Source organism: Rhinoderma darwinii, unplaced genomic scaffold, assembly GCF_050947455.1.
Source record: "Rhinoderma darwinii isolate aRhiDar2 unplaced genomic scaffold, aRhiDar2.hap1 Scaffold_94, whole genome shotgun sequence".
Taxonomy (NCBI): domain Eukaryota; kingdom Metazoa; phylum Chordata; class Amphibia; order Anura; family Rhinodermatidae; genus Rhinoderma; species Rhinoderma darwinii.
This window is the reverse complement of record NW_027464514.1, coordinates 583,800-601,722: the sequence shown is the minus strand read 5'-3', so window position 1 is coordinate 601,722 and position 17,923 is coordinate 583,800.

The window sequence follows — 17,923 nt, the reverse complement described above, 5'->3', positions numbered from 1 at the left end:
TTGTTATGTCAAAAAGATTTAGGGAGGCCAATCCAAACAAAAAATTGATTAATCTGTCACCTAAATGTTACATCAGTATTAGTAGAACTCTGTACTACGGTAAATATGCTTTTTTAAACTTAGGAAAGAAACAAAAGTTAGGATGAGGATTAAATAAAAATTCAGGATGAAGACAACCGTCTGCAGCTTCGGCTCGACTGCCCCTTTCTTTTGAGTGGCCCCTCAATGTTTTGGAAACGGGTGGAGGACTTTGTCTTCATTAGAATGGGCCCCCCTGCGATGCTGAGGCAGTTTGGACTCCACTCTTAGAAGGCCTAGAGTGATAGTGATTTCACTGATCCTAGACCCGTAGTGGACTCTGTGCATTAGCATCCCATGGGCAAACTGTTGTTATGTCAAAAAGATTTAGGTTAGCCAATCCAACCAAAAAATGTATTAATCTGTCACCTAAATGTTACATCAGTGTTAGTAGATCTCTGTCCTAGGGTAGATATGCTTTTTTAAACTTAGGAAACAAACAAAAGTTAGGATGAGGAATAAATAAAAAATCAGAATTATTACAAACGTCTGCAGCTTCGGTTCGACTGCCCCTTACATTTGAGTGGCCCCTCAATGTTTTGGAAACGGGTGGAGGACTTTGTCTTCATTAGAATGGGCCCCCTGCGATGCTGAGGCAGTTTGGACTCCACTCTTAGAAGGCCTAGAGTGATGATGATTTCACTGATCCTAGACTCGGGGTAAACTCTGTGCATTAGCATCCCATGGGCGAACTGTTGTTATGTCAAAAAGATTTAGGGAGGCCAATCCAAATAAAAAATTTATTAATCTGTCACCTAAATGTTACATCAGTATTAGTAGAACTCTGTACTAGGGTAAATATGCTTTTTTAAACTTAGGAAAGAAACAAAAGTTAGGTTGAGGATTAAATAAAAATTCAGGATGAAGACAACCGTCTGCAGCTTCGGCTCGACTGCCCCTTTCTTTTGAGTGGCCCCTCAATGTTTTGGAAACGGGTGGAGGACTTTGTCTTCATTAGAATGGGCCCCCCTGCGATGCTGAGGCAGTTTGGACTCCACTCTTAGAAGGCCTAGAGTGATAGTGGTTTCACTGATCCTAGACCCGTAGTGGACTCTGTGCATTAGCATCCCATGGGCAAACTGTTGTTATGTCAAAAAGATTTAGGTTAGCCAATCCAACCAAAAAATGTATTAATCTGTCACCTAAATGTTACATCAGTGTTAGTAGATCTCTGTCCTAGGGTAGATATGCTTTTTTAAACTTAGGAAACAAACAAAAGTTAGGATGAGGATTAAATAAAAAATTTGAATTATTACAAACGTCTGCAGCTTCGGTTCGACTGCCCCTTACATTTGAGTGGACCCTCAATGTTTTGGAAACGGGTGGAGGACTTTATCTTCATTAGAATGGGCCCCTGCGATGCTGAGGCAGTTTGGACTCCACTCTTAGAAGGCCTAGAGTGATGATGATTTCACTGATCCTAGACACGGGGTAAACTCTGTGCATTAGCATCCCATGGGCGAACTAATGTTATGTCAAAAAGATTTAGGGAGGCCAATCCAAACAAAAAATTTATTAATCTGTCAACTAAATGTTACATCAGTATTAGTAGAACTCTGTACTAGGGTAAATATGCTTTTTTAAACTTAGGAAAGAAACAAAAGTTAGGATGAGGATTAAATACAAATTCAGGATGAAGACAACCGTCTGCAGCTTCGGCTCGACTGCCCCTTTCTTTTGAGTGGCCCCTCAATGTTTTGGAAACGGGTGGAGGACATTGTCTTCATTAGAATGGGCCCCCCTGCGATGCTGAGGCAGTTTGGACTCCACTCTTAGAAGGCCTAGAGTGATAGTGATTTAACTGATCCTAGACCCGTAGTGGACTCTGTGCATTAGCATCCCATGGGCGAACTGTTGTTATGTCAAAAAGATTTAGGTTAGCCAATCCAACCAAAAAATGTATTAATGTGTCACCTAAATGTTACATCAGTGTTAGTAGATCTCTGTCCTAGGGTAAATATGCTTTTTTAAACTTAGGAAACAAACAAAAGTTAGGATGAGGATTAAATAAAAATTCAGAATTATTACAAAAGTCTGCAGCTTCGGTTCGACTGCCCCTTACATTTGAGTGGCCCCTCAATGTTTTGGAAACGGGTGGAGGACTTTGTCTTCATTAGAATGGGCCCCCTGCGATGCTGAGGCAGTTTGGACTCCACTCTTAGAAGGCCTAGAGTGATGATGATTTCACTGATCCTAGACACGGGGTAAACTCTGTGCATTAGCATCCCATGGGCGAACTGTTGTTATGTCAAAAAGATTTAGGGAGGCCAATCCAAACAAAAAAATTATTAATCTGTCAACTAAATGTTACATCAGTATTAGTAGAACTCTGTACTAGGGTAAATATGCTTTTTTAAACTTAGGAAAGAAACAAAAGTTAGGATGAGGATTAAATACAAATTCAGGATGAAGACAACCGTCTGCAGCTTCGGCTCGACTACCCCTTTCTTTTGAGTGGCCCCTCAATGTTTTGGAAATGGGTGGAGGACTTTGTCTTCATTAGAATGGGCCCCCCTGCGATGCTGAGGCAGTTTGGACTCCACTCTTAGAAGGCCTAGAGTGATAGTGATTTCACTGATCCTAGACCCGTAGTGGACTCTGTGCATTAGCATCCCATGGGCGAACTGTTGTTATGTCAAAAAGATTTAGGTTAGCCAATCCAACCAAAAAATGTATTAATCTGACACCTAAATGTTACATCAGTGTTAGTAGATCTCTGTCCTAGGGTAAATATGCTTTTTTAAACTTAGGAAACAAACAAAACTTAGGATGAGGATTAAATAAAAATTCAGAATTATTACAAAAGTCTGCAGCTTCGGTTCGACTGCCCCTTACATTTGAGTGGCCCCTCAATGTTTTGGAAACGGGTGGAGGACTTTGTCTTCATTAGAATGGGCCCCCTGCGATGCTGAGGCAGTTTGGATTCCACTCTTAGAAGGCCTAGAGTGATGATGATTTCACTGATCCTAGACACGGGGTAAACTCTGTGCATTAGCATCCCATGGGCGAACTGTTGTTATGTCAAAAAGATTTAGGGAGGCCAATCCAAACAAAAAATTGATTAATCTGTCAACTAAATGTTACATCAGTATTAGTAGAACTCTGTACTAGGGTAAATATGCTTTTTTAAACTTAGGAAAGAAACAAAAGTTAGGATGAGGATTAAATACAAATTCAGGATGAAGACAACCGTCTGCAGCTTCGGTTCGACTACCCCTTTCTTTTGAGTGGCCCCTCAATGTTTTGGAAATGGGTGGAGGACTTTGTCTTCATTAGAATGGGCCCCCCTGCGATGCTGAGGCAGTTTGGACTCCACTCTTAGAAGGCCTAGAGTGATAGTGATTTCACTGATCCTAGACCCGTAGTGGACTCTGTGCATTAGCATCCCATGGGCGAACTGTTGTTTTGTCAAAAAGATTTAGGTTAGCCAATCCAACCAAAAAATGTATTAATCTGTCACCTAAATGTTACATCAGTGTTAGTAGATCTCTGTCCTAGGGTAAATATGCTTTTTTAAATTTAGGAAACAAACAAAAGTTAGGATGAGGATTATATAAAAAATCAGAATTATTACAAACGTCTGCAGCTTCGGTTCGACTGCCCCTTACATGTGAGTGGCCCCTCAATGTTTTGGAAACGGGTGGAGGACATTGTCTTCATTAGAATGGGCCCCCTGCGATGCTGAGGCAGTTTGGACTCCACTCTTAGAAGGCCTAGAGTGATGATGATTTCACTGATCCTAGACTCGGGGTAAACTCTGTGCATTAGCATCCCATGGGCGAACTGTTGTTATGTCAAAAAGATTTAGGGAGGCCAATCCAAACAAAAAATTTATTAATCTGTCACCTAAATGTTACATCAGTATTAGTAGAACTCTGTACTACGGTAAATATGCTTTTTTAAACTTAGGAAAGAAACAAAAGTTAGGATGAGGATTAAATAAAAATTCAGGATGAAGACAACCGTCTGCAGCTTCGGCTCGACTGCCCCTTTCTTTTGAGTGGCCCCTCAATGTTTTGGAAACGGGTGGAGGACTTTGTCTTCATTAGAATGGGCCCCCCTGCGATGCTGAGGCAGTTTGGACTCCACTCTTAGAAGGCCTAGAGTGATAGTGATTTCACTGATCCTAGACCCGTAGTGGACTCTGTGCATTAGCATCCCATGGGCAAACTGTTGTTATGTCAAAAAGATTTAGGTTAGCCAATCCAACCAAAAAATGTATTAATCTGTCACCTAAATGTTACATCAGTGTTAGTAGATCTCTGTCCTAGGGTAGATATGCTTTTTTAAACTTAGGAAACAAACAAAAGTTAGGATGAGGAATAAATAAAAAATCAGAATTAATACAAACGTCTGCAGCTTCGGTTCGACTGCCCCTTACATTTGAGTGGCCCCTCAATGTTTTGGAAACGGGTGGAGGACTTTGTCTTCATTAGAATGGGCCCCCTGCGATGCTGAGGCAGTTTGGACTCCACTCTTAGAAGGCCTAGAGTGATGATGATTTCACTGATCCTAGACTCGGGGTAAACTCTGTGCATTAGCATCCCATGGGCGAACTGTTGTTATGTCAAAAAGATTTAGGGAGGCCAATCCAAATAAAAAATTTATTAATCTGTCACCTAAATGTTACATCAGTATTAGTAGAACTCTGTACTAGGGTAAATATGCTTTTTTAAACTTAGGAAAGAAACAAAAGTTAGGTTGAGGATTAAATAAAAATTCAGGATGAAGACAACCGTCTGCAGCTTCGGCTCGACTGCCCCTTTCTTTTGAGTGGCCCCTCAATGTTTTGGAAACGGGTGGAGGACTTTGTCTTCATTAGAATGGGCCCCCCTGCGATGCTGAGGCAGTTTGGACTCCACTCTTAGAAGGCCTAGAGTGATAGTGGTTTCACTGATCCTAGACCCGTAGTGGACTCTGTGCATTAGCATCCCATGGGCAAACTGTTGTTATGTCAAAAAGATTTAGGTTAGCCAATCCAACCAAAAAATGTATTAATCTGTCACCTAAATGTTACATCAGTGTTAGTAGATCTCTGTCCTAGGGTAGATATGCTTTTTTAAACTTAGGAAACAAACAAAAGTTAGGATGAGGATTAAATAAAAAATTTGAATTATTACAAACGTCTGCAGCTTCGGTTCGACTGCCCCTTACATTTGAGTGGCCCCTCAATGTTTTGGAAACGGGTGGAGGACATTGTCTTCATTAGAATGGGCCCCCCTGCGATGCTGAGGCAGTTTGGACTCCACTCTTAGAAGGCCTAGAGTGATAGTGATTTCACTGATCCTAGACCCGTAGTGGACTCTGTGCATTAACATCCCATGGGCGAACTGTTGTTATGTCAAAAAGATTTAGGTTAGCCAATCCAACCAAAAAATGTATTAATGTGTCACCTAAATGTTACATCAGTGTTAGTAGATCTCTGTCCTAGGGTAAATATGCTTTTTTAAACTTAGGAAACAAACAAAAGTTAGGATGAGGATTAAATAAAAATTCTGAATTATTACAAAAGTCTGCAGCTTCGGTTCGACTGCCCCTTACATTTGAGTGGACCCTCAATGTTTTGGAAACGGGTGGAGGACTTTATCTTCATTAGAATGGGCCCCTGCGATGCTGAGGCAGTTTGGACTCCACTCTTAGAAGGCCTAGAGTGATGATGATTTCACTGATCCTAGACACGGGGTAAACTCTGTGCATTAGCATCCCATGGGCGAACTAATGTTATGTCAAAAAGATTTAGGGAGGCCAATCCAAACAAAAAATTTATTAATCTGTCAACTAAATGTTACATCAGTATTAGTAGAACTCTGTACTAGGGTAAATATGCTTTTTTAAACTTAGGAAAGAAACAAAAGTTAGGATGAGGATTAAATACAAATTCAGGATGAAGACAACCGTCTGCAGCTTCGGCTCGACTGCCCCTTTCTTTTGAGTGGCCCCTCAATGTTTTGGAAACGGGTGGAGGACATTGTCTTCATTAGAATGGGCCCCCCTGCGATGCTGAGGCAGTTTGGACTCCACTCTTAGAAGGCCTAGAGTGATAGTGATTTAACTGATCCTAGACCCGTAGTGGACTCTGTGCATTAGCATCCCATGGGCGAACTGTTGTTATGTCAAAAAGATTTAGGTTAGCCAATCCAACCAAAAAATGTATTAATGTTTCACCTAAATGTTACATCAGTGTTAGTAGATCTCTGTCCTAGGGTAAATATGCTTTTTTAAACTTAGGAAACAAACAAAAGTTAGGATGAGGATTAAATAAAAATTCAGAATTATTACAAAAGTCTGCAGCTTCGGTTCGACTGCCCCTTACATTTGAGTGGCCCCTCAATGTTTTGGAAACGGGTGGAGGACTTTGTCTTCATTAGAATGGGCCCCCTGCGATGCTGAGGCAGTTTGGACTCCACTCTTAGAAGGCCTAGAGTGATGATGATTTCACAGATCCTAGACTCGGGGTAAACTCTGTGCATTAGCATCCCATGGGCGAACTGTTGTTATGTCAAAAAGATTTAGGGAGGCCAATCCAAACAAAAAATTGATTAATCTGTCAACTAAATGTTACATCAGTATTAGTAGAACTCTGTACTAGGGTAAATATGCTTTTTTAAACTTAGGAAAAAAACAAAAGTTAGGATGAGGATTAAATACAAATTCAGGATGAAGACAACCGTCTGCAGCTTCGGCTCGACTGCCCCTTTCTTTTGAGTGGCCCCTCAATGTTTTGGAAACGGGTGGAGGACATTGTCTTCATTAGAATGGGCCCCCTGTGATGCTGAGGCAGTTTGGACTCCACTCTTAGAAGGCCTAGAGTGATAGTGATTTCACTGATCCTAGACCCGTAGTGGACTCTGTGCATTAGCATCCCATGGGCGAACTGTTGTATGTCAAAAAGATTTAGGTTAGCCATTCCAACCAAAAAATGTATTAATGTGTCACCTAAATGTTACATCAGTGTTAGTAGATCTCTGTCCTAGGGTAACAATGCTTTTTTAAACTTAGGAAACAAGCAAAAGTTAGGATGAGGATTAAATAAAAATTCAGAATTATTACAAAAGTCTGCAGCTTCGGTTCGACTGCCCCTTACATTTGAGTGGCCCCTCAATGTTTTGGAAACGGGTGGAGGACTTTGTCTTCATTAGAATGGGCCCCCTGCGATGCTGAGGCAGTTTGGACTCCACTCTTAGAAGGCCTAGAGTGATGATGATTTCACTGATCCTAGACTCGGGGTAAACTCTGTGCATTAGCATCCCATGGGCGAACTGTTGTTATGTCAAAAAGATTTAGGGAGGCCAATCCAAACAAAATATTCATTAATCTGTCAACTAAATGTTACATCAGTATTAGTAGAACTCTGTACTAGGGTAAATATGCTTTTTTAAACTTAGAAAAGAAACAAAAGTTAGGAAGAGGATTAAATACAAATTCAGGATGAAGACAACCGTCTGCAGCTTCGGCTCGACTGCCCCTTTCTTTTGAGTGGCCCCTCAATGTTTTGGAAACGGGTGGAGGACATTGTCTTCATTAGAATGGGCCCCCCTGCGATGCTGAGGCAGTTTGGACTCCACTCTTAGAAGGCCTAGAGTGAGAGTGATTTCACTGATCCTAGACCCGTAGTGGACTCTGTGCATTAGCATCCCATGGGCGAACTGTTGTTATGTCAAAAAGATTTAGGTTAGCCAATCCAACCAAAAAATGTATTAATCTGTCACCTAAATGTTACATCAGTGTTAGTAGATCTCTGTCCTAGGGTAAATATGCTTTTTTAAACTTAGGAAACAAACAAAAGTTAGGATGAGGATTAAATAAAAAATCAGAAATATTACAAACGTCTGCAGCTTCGGTTCGACTGCCCCTTACATTTGAGTGGCCCCTCAATGTTTTGGAAACGGGTGGAGGACTTTGTCTTCATTAGAATGGGCCCCCTGCGATGCTAAGGCAGTTTGGACTCCACTCTTAGAAGGCCTAGAGTGATGATGATTTCACTGATCCTAGACACGGGGTAAACTCTGTGCATTAGCATCCCATGGGCGAACTGTTGTTATGTCAAAAAGATTAAGGGAGGCCAATCCAAACAAAAAATTGATTAATCTGTCAACTAAATGTTACATCAGTATTAGTAGAACTCTGTACTAGGGTAAATATGCTTTTTTAAACTTAGGAAAGAAACAAAAGTTAGGATGAGGATTAAATACAAATTCAGGATGAAGACAACCGTCTGCAGCTTCGGCTCGACTGCCCCTTTCTTTTGAGTGGCCCCTCAATGTTTTGGAAACGGGTGGAGGACATTGTCTTCATTAGAATGGGCCCCCTGTGATGCTGAGGCAGTTTGGACTCCACTCTTAGAAGGCCTAGAGTGATAGTGATTTCACTGATCCTAGACCCGTAGTGGACTCTGTGCATTAGCATCCCATGGGCGAACTGTTGTATGTCAAAAAGATTTAGGTTAGCCAATCCAACCAAAAAATGTATTAATCTGTCACCTAAATGTTACATCAGTGTTAGTAGATCTCTGTCCTAGGGTAAATATGCTTTTTTAAACTTAGGAAACAAGCAAAAGTTAGGATGAGGATTAAATAAAAATTCAGAATTATTACAAAAGTCTGCAGCTTCGGTTCGACTGCCCCTTACATTTGAGTGGCCCCTCAATGTTTTGGAAACGGGTGGAGGACTTTGTCTTCATTAGAATGGGCCCCCTGCGATGCTGAGGCAGTTTGGACTCCACTCTTAGAAGGCCTAGAGTGATGATGATTTCACTGATCCTAGACACGGGGTAAACTCTGTGCATTAGCATCCCATGGGCGAACTGTTGTTATGTCAAAAAGATTTAGGGAGGCCAATCCAAACAAAAAAATTCATTAATCTGTCAACTAAATGTTACATCAGTATTAGTAGAACTCTGTACTAGGGTAAATATGCTTTTTTAAACTTAGAAAAGAAACAAAAGTTAGGATGAGGATTAAATACAAATTCAGGATGAAGACAACCGTCTGCAGCTTCGACTCGACTGCCCCTTTCTTTTGAGTGGCCCCTCAATGTTTTGGAAACGGGTGGAGGACATTGTCTTCATTAGAATGGGCCCCCCTGCGATGCTGAGGCAGTTTGGACTCCACTCTTAGAAGGCCTAGAGTGATAGTGATTTCACTGATCCTAGACCCGTAGTGGACTCTGTGCATTAGCATCCCATGGGCGAACTGTTGTTATGTCAAATAGATTTAGGTTAGCCAATCCAACCAAAAAATGTATTAATCTGTCACCTAAATGTTACATCAGTGTTAGTAGATCTCTGTCCTAGGGTAGATATGCTTTTTTAAACTTAGGAAACAAACAAAAGTTAGAATGAGGATTAAATAAAAAATCAGAAATATTACAAACGTCTGCAGCTTCGGTTCGACTGCCCCTTACATTTGAGTGGCCCCTCAATGTTTTGGAAACGGGTGGAGGACTTTGTCTTCATTAGAATGGGCCCCCTGCGATGCTAAGGCAGTTTGGACTCCACTCTTAGAAGGCCTAGAGTGATGATGATTTCACTGATCCTAGACACGGGGTAAACTCTGTGCATTAGCATCCCATGGGCGAACTGTTGTTATGTCAAAAAGATTTAGGGAGGCCAATCGAAACAAAAAATTGATTAATCTGTCAACTAAATGTTACATCAGTATTAGTAGAACTCTGTACTAGGGTAAATATGCTTTTTTAAACTTAGGAAAGAAACAAAAGTTAGGATGAGGATTAAATACAAATTCAGGATGAAGACAACCGTCTGCAGCTTCGGCTCGACTGCCCCTTTCTTTTGAGTGGCCCCTCAATGTTTTGGAAACGGGTGGAGGACATTGTCTTCATTAGAATGGGCTCCCCTGCGATGCTGAGGCAGTTTGGACTCCACTCTTAGAAGGCCTAGAGTGATAGTGATTTCACTGATCCTAGACCCGTAGTGGACTCTGTGCATTAGCATCCCATGGGCGAACTGTTGTTATGTCAAAAAGATTTAGGTTAGCCAATCCAAACAAAAAATGTATTAATCTGTCACCTAAATGTTACATCAGTGTTAGTAGATCTTTGTCCTAGGGTAGATATGCTTTTTTAAACTTAGGAAACAAACAAAAGTTAGGATGAGGATTAAATAAAAAATCTGAATTATTACAAACGTCTGCAGCTTCGGTTCGACTGCCCCTTACATTTGAGTGGCCCCTCAATGTTTTGGAAATGGGTGGAGGACTTTGTCTTCATTAGAATGGGCCCCCTGCGATGCTGAGGCAGTTTGGACTACACTCTTAGAAGGCCTAGAGTGGTGATGATTTCACTGATCCTAGACACGGGGTAAACTCTGTGCATTAGCATCCCATGGGCGAACTGTTGTTATGTCAAAAAGATTTAGGGAGGCCAATCCAAACAAAAAATTGATTAATCTGTCAACTAAATGTTACATCAGTATTAGTAGAACTCTGTACTAGGGTAAATATGCTTTTTTAAACTTAGGAAAGAAACAAAAGTTAGGATGAGGATTAAATACAAATTCAGGATGAAGACAACCGTCTGCAGCTTTGGCTCGACTGCCCCTTTCTTTTGAGTGGCCCCTCAATGTTTTGGAAACGGGTGGAGGACTTTGTCTTCATTAGAATGGGCCCCCCTGCGATGCTGAGGCAGTTTGGACTCCACTCTTAGAAGGCCTAGAGTGATAGTGATTTCACTGATCCTAGACCCGTAGTGGACTCTGTGCATTAGCATCCCATGGGCAAACTGTTGTTATGTCAAAAAGATTTAGGTTAGCCAATCCAACCAAAAAATGTATTAATCTGTCACCTAAATGTTACATCAGTGTTAGTAGATCTCTGTCCTAGAGTAAATATGCTTTTTTAAATTTAGGAAACAAACAAAAGTTAGGATGAGGATTAAATAAAAAATCAGAATTATTACAAACGTCTGCAGCTTCGGTTCGACTGCCCCTTACATTTGAGTGGCCCCTCAATGTTTTGGAAACGGGTGGAGGACATTGTCTTCATTAGAATGGGCCCCCTGCGATGCTGAGGCAGTTTGGATTCCACTCTTAGAAGGCCTAGAGTGATGATGATTTCACTGATCCTAGACTCGGGGTAAACTCTGTGCATTAGCATCCCATGGGCGAACTGTTGTTATGTCAAAAAGATATAGGGAGGCCAATCCAAACAAAAAAATTATTAATCTGTCACCTAAATGTTACATCAGTATTAGTAGAACTCTGTACTAGGGTAAATATGCTTTTTTAAACTTAGGAAAGAAACAAAAGTTAGGATGAGGATTAAATAAAAATTCAGGATGAAGACAACCGTCTGCAGCTTCGGCTCGACTGCCCCTTTCTTTTGAGTGGCCCCTCAATGTTTTGGAAACGGGTGGAGGACTTTGTCTTCATTAGAATGGGCCCCCCTGCGATGCTGAGGCAGTTTGGACTCCACTCTTAGAAGGCCTAGAGTGATAGTGATTTCACTGATCCTAGACCCGTAGTGGACTCTGTGCATTAGCATCCCATGGGCAAACTGTTGTTATGTCAAAAAGATTTAGGTTAGCCAATCCAAACAAAAAATGTATTAATCTGTCACCTAAATGTTACATCAGTGTTAGTAGATCTCTGTCCTAGGGTAGATATGCTTTTTTAAACTTAGGAAACAAACAAAAGTTAGGATGAGGATTAAATAAAAAATCAGAATTATTACAAACGTCTGCAGCTTTGGTTCGACTGTCCCTTACATTTGAGTGGCCCCTCAATGTTTTGGAAACGGGTGGAGGACTTTGTCTTCATTAGAATGGGCCCCTGCGATGCTGAGGCAGTTTGGACTCCACTCTTAGAAGGCCTAGAGTGATGATGATTTCACTGATCCTAGACACGGGGTAAACTCTGTGCATTAGCATCCCATGGGCGAACTAATGTTATGTCAAAAAGATTTAGGGAGGCCAATCCAAACAAAAAATTTATTAATCTGTCAACTAAATGTTACATCAGTATTAGTAGAACTCTGTACTAGGGTAAATATGCTTTTTTAAACTTAGGAAAGAAAGAAAAGTTAGGATGAGGATTAAATACAAATTCAGGATGAAGACAACCGTCTGCAGCTTCGGCTCGACTGCCCCTTTCTTTTGAGTGGCCCCTCAATGTTTTGGAAACGGGTGGAGGACATTGTCTTCATTAGAATGGGCCCCCCTGCGATGCTGAGGCAGTTTGGACTCCACTCTTAGAAGGCCTAGAGTGATAGTGATTTCACTGATCCTAGACCCGTAGTGGACTCTGTGCATTAGCATCCCATGGGCGAACTGTTGTTATGTCAAAAAGATTTAGGTTAGCCATTCCAACCAAAAAATGTATTAATGTGTCACCTAAATGTTACATCAGTGTTAGTAGATCTCTGTCCTAGGGTAAATATGCTTTTTTAAACTTAGGAAACAAACAAAAGTTAGGATGAGGATTAAATAAAAATTCAGAATTATTACAAAAGTCTGCAGCTTCGGTTCGACTGCCCCTTACATTTGAGTGGCCCCTCAATGTTTTGGAAATGGGTGGAGGACTTTGTCTTCATTAGAATGGGCCCCCTGCGATGCTGAGGCAGTTTGGACTCCACTCTTAGAAGGCCTAGAGTGGTGATGATTTCACTGATCCTAGACACGGGGTAAACTCTGTGCATTAGCATCCCATGGGCGAACTGTTGTTATGTCAAAAAGATTTAGGGAGGCCAATCCAAACAAAAAATTGATTAATCTGTCAACTAAATGTTACATCAGTATTAGTAGAACTCTGTACTAGGGTAAATATGCTTTTTTAAACTTAGGAAAGAAACAAAAGTTAGGATGAGGATTAAATACAAATTCAGGATGAAGACAACCGTCTGCAGCTTCGGCTCGACTGCCCCTTTCTTTTGAGTGGCCCCTCAATGTTTTGGAAACGGGTGGAGGACATTGTCTTCATTAGAATGGGCCCCCCTGCGATGCTGAGGCAGTTTGGACTCCACTCTTAGAAGGCCTAGAGTGATAGTGATTTCACTGATCCTAGACCCGTAGTGGACTCTGTGCATTAGCATCCCATGGGCGAACTGTTGTTATGTCAAAAAGATTTAGGTTAGCCAATCCAACCAAAAAATGTATTAATCTGTCACCTAAATGTTACATCAGTCTTAGTAGATCTCTGTCCTAGGGTAAATATGCTTTTTTAAACTTAGGAAACAAACAAAAGTTAGGATGAGGATTAAATAAAAATTCAGAATTATTACAAAAGTCTGCAGCTTCGGTTCGACTGCCCCTTACATTTGAGTGGCCCCTCAATGTTTTGGAAATGGGTGGAGGACTTTGTCTTCATTAGAATGGGCCCCCTGCGATGCTGAGGCAGTTTGGACTCCACTCTTAGAAGGCCTAGAGTGGTGATGATTTCACTGATCCTAGACACGGGGTAAACTCTGTGCATTAGCATCCCATGGGCGAACTGTTGTTATGTCAAAAAGATTTAGGGAGGCCAATCCAAACAAAAAATTGATTAATCTGTCAACTAAATGTTACATCAGTATTAGTAGAACTCTGTACTAGGGTAAATATGCTTTTTTAAACTTAGGAAAGAAACAAAAGTTAGGATGAGGATTAAATACAAATTCAGGATGAAGACAACCGTCTGCAGCTTCGGCTCGACTGCCCCTTTCTTTTGAGTGGCCCCTCAATGTTTTGGAAACGGGTGGAGGACATTGTCTTCATTAGAATGGGCCCCCCTGCGATGCTGAGGCAGTTTGGACTCCACTCTTAGAAGGCCTAGAGTGATAGTGATTTCACTGATCCTAGACCCGTAGTGGACTCTGTGCATTAGCATCCCATGGGCAAACTGTTGTTATGTCAAAAAGATTTAGGTTAGCCAATCCAACCAAAAAATGTACTAATCTGTCACCTAAATGTTACATCAGTGTTAGTAGATCTCTGTCCTAGGGTAAATATGCTTTTTTAAATTTAGGAAACAAACAAAAGTTAGGATGAGGATTAAATAAAAAATCAGAATTATTACAAACGTCTGCAGCTTCGGTTTGACTGCCCCTTACATTTGAGTGGCCCCTCAATGTTTTGGAAACGGGTGGAGGACTTTGTCTTCATTAGAATGGGCCCCCTGCGATGCTGAGGCAGTTTGGACTCCAATCTTAGAAGGCCTAGAGTGATGATGATTTCACTGATCCTAGACTCGGGGTAAACTCTGTGCATTAGCATCCCATGGGCGAACTGTTGTTATGTCAAAAAGATTTAGGGAGGCCAATCCAAATAAAAAATTTATTAATCTGTCACCTAAATGTTACATCAGTATTAGTAGAACTCTGTACTAGGGTAAATATGCTTTTTTAAACTTAGGAAAGAAACAAAAGTTAGGATGAGGATTAGATAAAAATTCAGGATGAAGACAACCGTCTGCAGCTTCGGCTCGACCGCCCCTTTCTTTTGAGTGGCCCCTCAATGTTTTGGAAACAGGTGGAGGACTTTGTCTTCATTAGAATGGGCCCCCCTGCGATGCTGAGGCAGTTTGGACTCCACTCTTAGAAGGCCTAGAGTGATAGTGATTTCACTGATCCTAGACCCGTAGTGGACTCTGTGCATTAGCATCCCATGGGCGAACTGTTGTATGTCAAAAAGATTTAGGTTAGCCAATCCAACCAAAAAATGTATTAATCTGTCACCTAAATGTTACATCAGTGTTAGTAGATCTCTGTCCTAGGGTAGATATGCTTTTTTAAACTTAGGAAACAAACAAAAGTTAGGATGAGGATTAAATAAAAAATCAGAATTATTACAAACATCTGCAGCTTCGGTTCGACTGCCCCTTACATTTGAGTGGCCCCTCAATGTTTTGGAAATGGGTGGAGGACTTTGTCTTCATTAGAATGGGCCCCCTGCGATGCTAAGGCAGTTTGGACTCCACTCTTAGAAGGCCTAGAGTGATGATGATTTCACTGATCCTAGACACGGGGTAAACTCTGTGCATTAGCATCCCATGGGCGAACTGTTGTTAGGTCAAAAAGATTTAGGGAGGCCAATCCAAACAAAAAATTGATTAATCTGTCAACTAAATGTTACATCAGTATTAGTAGAACTCTGTACTAGGGTAAATATGCTTTTTTAAACTTAGGAAAGAAACAAAAGTTAGGATGAGGATTAAATAAAAATTCAGGATGAAGACAACCGTCTGCAGCTTCGGCTCGACTGCCCCTTTCTTTTGAGTGGCCCCTCAATGTTTTGGAAACGGGTGGAGGACTTTGTCTTCATTAGAATGGGCCCCCCTGCGATGCTGAGGCAGTTTGGACTCCACTCTTAGAAGGCCTAGAGTGATAGTGATTTCACTGATCCTAGACCCGTAGTGGACTCTGTGCATTAGCATCCCATGGGCAAACTGTTGTTATGTCAAAAAGATTTAGGTTAGCCAATCCAACCAAAAAATGTATTAATCTGTCACCTAAATGTTACATCAGTGTTAGTAGATCTCTGTCCTAGGGTAGATATGCTTTTTTAAACTTAGGAAACAAACAAAAGTTAGGATGAGGATTAAATAAAAATTCAGAATTATTACAAAAGTCTGCAGCTTCGGTTCGACTGCCCCTTACATTTGAGTGGCCCCTCAATGTTTTGGAAATGGGTGGAGGACTTTGTCTTCATTAGAATGGGCCCCCTGCGATGCTGAGGCAGTTTGGACTCCACTCTTAGAAGGCCTAGAGTGGTGATAATTTCACTGATCCTAGACACGGGGTAAACTCTGTGCATTAGCATCCCATGGGCGAACTGTTGTTATGTCAAAAAGATTTAGGGAGGCCAATCCAAACAAAAAATTGATTAATCTGTCAACTAAATGTTACATCAGTATTAGTAGAACTCTGTACTAGGGTAAATATGCTTTTTTAAACTTAGGAAAGAAACAAAAGTTAGGATGAGGATTAAATACAAATTCAGGATGAAGACAACCATCTGCAGCTTCGGCTCGACTGCCCCTTTCTTTTGAGTGGCCCCTCAATGTTTTGGAAACGGGTGGAGGACATTGTCTTCATTAGAATGGGCCCCCCTGCGATGCTGAGGCAGTTTGGACTCCACTCTTAGAAGGCCTAGAGTGATAGTGATTTCACTGATCCTAGACCCGTAGTGGACTCTGTGCATTAGCATCCCATGGGCGAACTGTTGTTATGTCAAAAAGATTTAGGTTAGCCAATCCAACCAAAAAATGTATTAATGTGTCACCTAAATGTTACATCAGTGTTAGTAGATCTCTGTCCTAGGGTAAATATGCTTTTTTAAACTTAGGAAACAAACAAAAGTTAGGATGAGGATTAAATAAAAATTCAGAATTATTACAAAAGTCTGCAGCTTCGGTTCGACTGCCCCTTACATTTGAGTGGCCCCTCAATGTTTTGGAAACGGGTGGAGGACTTTGTCTTCATTAGAATGGGCCCCTGCGATGCTGAGGCAGTTTGGACTCCACTCTTAGAAGGCCTAGAGTGATGATGATTTCACTGATCCTAGACACGGGGGGTAAACTCTGTGCATTAGCATCCCATGGGCGAACTAATGTTATGTCAAAAAGATTTAGGGAGGCCAATCCAAACAAAAAATTTATTAATCTGTCAACTAAATGTTACATCAGTATTAGTAGAACTCTGTACTAGGGTAAATATGCTTTTTTAAACTTAGGAAAGAAACAAAAGTTAGGATGAGGATTAAATACAAATTCAGGATGAAGACAACCGTCTGCAGCTTCGGCTCGACTGCCCCTTTCTTTTGAGTGGGCCCCTCAATGTTTTGGAAACGGGTGGAGGACATTGTCTTCATTAGAATGGGCCCCCCTGCGATGCTGAGGCAGTTTGGACTCCACTCTTAGAAGGCCTAGAGTGATAGTGATTTCACTGATCCTAGACCCGTAGTGGACTCTGTGCATTAGCATCCCATGGGCGAACTGTTGTTATGTCAAAAAGATTTAGGTTAGCCAATCCAACCAAAAAATGTATTAATGTGTCACCTAAATGTTACATCAGTGTTAGTAGATCTCTGTCCTAGGGTAAATATGCTTTTTTAAACTTAGGAAACAAACAAAAGTTAGGATGAGGATTAAATAAAAATTCAGAATTATTACAAAAGTCTGCAGCTTCGGTTCGACTGCCCCTTACATTTGAGTGGCCCCTCAATGTTTTGGAAACGGGTGGAGGACTTTGTCTTCATTAGAATGGGCCCCTCCGATGCTGAGGCAGTTTGGACTCCACTCTTAGAAGGCCTAGAGTGATGATGATTTCACTGATCCTAGACACGGGGTAAACTCTGTGCATTAGCATCCCATGGGCGAACTAATGTTATGTCAAAAAGATTTAGGGAGGCCAATCCAAACAAAAAATTTATTAATCTGTCAACTAAATGTTACATCAGTATTAGTAGAACTCTGTACTAGGGTAAATATGCTTTTTTAAACTTAGGAAAGAAACAAAAGTTAGGATGAGGATTAAATACAAATTCAGGATGAAGACAACCGTCTGCAGCTTCGGCTCGACTGCCCCTTTCTTTTGAGTGGCCCCTCAATGTTTTGGAAACGGGTGGAGGACTTTGTCTTCATTAGAATGGGCCCCCCTGCGATGCTGAGGCAGTTTGGACTCCACTCTTAGAAGGCCTAGAGTGATAGTGATTTCACTGATCCTAGACCCGTAGTGGACTCTGTGCATTAGCATCCCATGGGCAAACTGTTGTTATGTCAAAAAGATTTAGGTTAGCCAATCCAACCAAAAAATTTATTAATCTGTCACCTAAATGTTGCATCAGTGTTAGTAGATCTCTGTCCTAGGGTAGATATGCTTTTTTAAACTTAGGAAACAAACAAAAGTTAGGATGAGGA